This window comes from Phocoena sinus, chromosome 8 (assembly GCF_008692025.1).
Source record: "Phocoena sinus isolate mPhoSin1 chromosome 8, mPhoSin1.pri, whole genome shotgun sequence".
NCBI classification, from domain to species: Eukaryota; Metazoa; Chordata; class Mammalia; order Artiodactyla; family Phocoenidae; genus Phocoena; species Phocoena sinus.
The window spans coordinates 32,539,615-32,543,410 of record NC_045770.1 but is presented as its reverse complement, the minus strand read 5'-3'; the positions used below and the strand labels follow the sequence as shown (position 1 = coordinate 32,543,410).

Sequence of the window (3,796 nt, the reverse complement as noted above, 5' to 3'; positions counted from 1 at the left end):
GACTTTATTTAAAAATCAGCAAATAATACTGTAAACACATTGATATATAAATTTCTAAAATGCTGCATCTTAAATTTAGTTGGCAAAGACCACATTTAGCTATAAGCATGAGTTTAGTCTTCCATGTAGAAACCAATACTAAACTGTAAAAAAAAAAAATGCTTACTATTGTTTGAAAATACCAATTAAAGTAGAGGATTGTAAAAATGCATAGATCTTTAATAAAAGAATTGACTGTACAAGAGTACTCCCCTTTCACCATATTCCTTTTTACTTCATATGCGAGTTATTGGTTATGCTGTAGAATTTAACTATTACAGCACTAAAAGGCAACTATTTAGGGAAGAGGAAGAAAAAGGAAAAAGGAATGTATGTAAGGCAGTATTTCCTTTAGGTACAATAAGCATAATAGTGTTTTAGGAAGACAAGGTAAAAATTACTCAAGGCTAGCTTTGTTCTCACTGAATAAAAACAATGGGCTAAATACTGAGCTCCTCTGTGAATCTAATAATCAATGCCTTGGTCTCTATATTGGTAATCTCTGGGGTACTTGGTCATCTTGGTACTCATCATGACATTTATCTGGGTATTCTGCCTGATAATCACTATCACTGATTTCTGACCCATTTGTTCCAGTTCCTTGGCTTCCATTGTGAATGACAGGTTCTGTGGGAGCAGCACAGTATTTGGGATCATATAGTTGCTGCCCAAGCCCATACACACTCATTCCTTTCTGGGAAGCGACTTTGTTGGTACCCATCTGTAGAGAAATTGTCGAGTTGTCCACGGGTTGTAATGTTAGCTTCTGATCGTAGATGTCTCTTTGGGTACCTGGTGCTAACATCCCCGCCTGGCTGGCTCCTTTGTTGGTGCCCATCTGCAGACTAATCGTGGTCTGATCAAAAGGTTTGTCAGTTTGCATTTTGGGATCATAAAGATGCCTCCTAGTTCCATAGGCTGTCGTACCTGCTTGGCTGGCGCATTTGTTGGTTCCCATCTGCAAACCAATTACACTTTGGCCAGCTTTTAATTTTCCTTCATCAAAACGTCTTGTTTGTTTTTCTGCATAATTAACTCTAATGTCAATGGTTGTATGGAATCCTTTTGTTTTAGCCAGACCTGCTAGGGCCACCACCGTAGTCTGAACCTGGGTCATGTTTCCATTCTCAAAAAGATCATTTGCTTCAAATATGTCATGTGGCTTCATACCATAAGCCTGAATAGCTTTGATAAAGTTGCCAATATTCTCCAACTGAGGCCAGTTTAATGAGGACTCATTGACCTTTTCACTGAGCCCGGCTATAGCTTGTTTATGAGTTTGCAGAGGATTATGCCATCTTTTAAGCCCAGCTGAAAGTTGGTGCCAATGCTCATGCCGGTCACCTCTTCTATCCAATTGCGAAGATCTGCTGCTGCTTGATGATCATACTTGGAAGCAATCTTGAGCCCATAGGAAGGGCCCTTGTTGAAGTGGGTCATGATGATTCGGTCGGCAGGAAGAGGCTGAGCTCTGGTCCGGGGCTTTCTCGTGCTCGGCTTCCCTGCTCCTGGCCCCGAGGTGTGGCCGCACCACAAGATGATCTGAGCTCGCTCTCCTGGGCGGCACATGAATCGCCTGGACGCGGCGGCGGGGTGCGGGCGGTGCCTCGGCTACTCAGTCGGACGAGGTCCCGCAGAGCCTCCCGGTCGGCTCCGGAGTCCCGCAGGAACTCTCCAATACTATCCTGAATAAACATGGCAAGAGTGGGTGTTCTTGTCTTGTTCTTGAACTTAGACAAAATGGTTTCAGCTTTTCACCATTGAGTATAATGTTGGCAATGGGTTTTCATACACGGCCTTTTTAATATTATGTTCCCTCTGTACCCACATTGTTGAGAATTTTTATCATAAATGTATGTTAAATATTGTCAAAAGGTTTTTCTGCATTTTTTTGGATGATCATGATCACTTGATATTTTTTCAATGTGTTAATGTGATGTATCATTGGTTGATTTGTAGATACTGAACCATTCTTGCATCCCTATGATAAATCCACTTCATCATAGTGTATGATTTTTTAATGTATTGTTCAATTTGGCTAGCTTTTTTTTCTCTTAGGCTTGTGTGATTTCCACTGCTCTGCTTCCAGTTCACTCATCTATTCCTCTTTCTTATCTAATCTACTCTTGATTCCTTCTAGTATATTTTTAGTTTCACTTACTGTACTGTTCAGTGCTGTTTGGTTCATCTTTATAGTTTCTAACTCTTTGTTAAACTTCCCACAGTGTTCAGCCATTCTTCTCCCCAGTTCTTTGAGCATCTTTGTAATCTTATCTTGAACTCTTTATTGGGTAGATTGCTTATCTCCACTTCACTTAGTTCTTCTTCTGGAGTTTTATCTTATTCCTTCATCTGGATCACATTCCTTTGTTTTATTTTGCCTAATTCAGTGGTTTTATTTCTATGAAATTAGTAGATTGGTTACATTGCCTGATCCTACAAAAACACACTCTCCTCTGCTAACCAGAGCTATATGCTCTAGGAGTATCCTCTATGTGGGCTGCATAGAGAGCAGTAGAGCTGACTGCTGTGGACATGCTAACAGGCATAGCTGACTCCCGGCCTGGTTGGTTGCCAGGCTCTGCCTAGTGTGGAGGCTCCAACCAATGGTGGGTGGGGCTGAGACTTGTTGTCTGGCTGCATGACCCAGGTAGTCCCAGTCCTAGTGCCAGCCCACTGGTGTGGGTTACAGGATAGCTGGCTGCAGGGCCAGGGGTCCCAGAGCTGGTGTTGCCTACTGGTGGGTAGGCCAGTGCCTGGGCTTGTGCTGGCCCACTGCTGTGTGGAACTGGTGCCTGACATGGCTGGCTGAAGACCCCAGGGTGTGTTGTAGCTAGGGTCTGCTGCTGGTGGATAGGGAACATACCAGGGGGTACCAGGACTAGAGCCCACCTACTGCTGGCTAAGACCAGATCCTAGGGCTATTGCGTGCTCACTGGTGGGTGGAGCCGGGTCCTGGGTTCTTTCACTCTGGGGCCCAAGATTGTGAGCCAGCTGGTGTGTGAGGTTGGATCCTGGGCTAGTCTTGGCCCACTGGTGGGTGGGGTCAAATCACAGGGTGGCTGGCTCTGGGGCTGTGGTGGTCCCAGCACCACCACCAGTCCCAGGACTGGTGTCCACATGTTGGTGGGCAGATCTATGGCCCAGGGTTTCTGGCTTTGGGGCCCTGGGGCTCCTGGAGCTGTTATTGGCCTGCTGGTTGGTGGGGCCAGGTCCAGGGCCCTCTGTTGTATGGTGTTGTGTTTCAGGAGACTGGGGTGCTCAGTGGAGGTCTATGGAAACCTTTCTTCTGGTTGGGAGAGCTGTGTATCCATGTAGTTAGCTGCTTGGCTTCGGGGTTCCAAGGACTGTTCCTTACTGGCTGGTGCCTACTGACTGGCAGGGCTGGACTGCAGCACTAATAAGCTAGAGGGAGGACTCCAAAATGGTGTTTACCAGCATGGTAGAATGCGTTCCCTAAAATTGCTGCTGCCTGCATCTATGTTCTGAGCATGAGTCCTAGTTGCCTTGTGCCTCTCCAGAATACTCTCCAAGATCAGCAAGTGAGTCTGACCCAGGCACTTTTCAAATTATTTCTTCTGCCTTCAGTATTGGACCATGTGAGATTTTGTGTGTGACTTTTAAGAGCAGAGTCCTGGTTTTCTACAGTGCTGGGGCTCTCCTGAAAGTAAGTCCCACTGGCCTTAAAACCAAATGTTCTGGGTGCTCTTCTTCTTAGTACAGGACCCCCAGGCTGGGTAGTCCAAAGTGATATTTG

The 3,796-nt window shown here is 45.5% G+C and overlaps 1 pseudogene; it reads right to left on the bottom strand.

Moving 5' to 3' along the window:
- Window positions 1–504: 504 nt before the first annotated feature.
- On the bottom strand, window positions 505–1,479 carry LOC116758018 (annotated as a pseudogene).
- Between the last annotated feature and the right edge of the window lie 2,317 nt (window positions 1,480–3,796).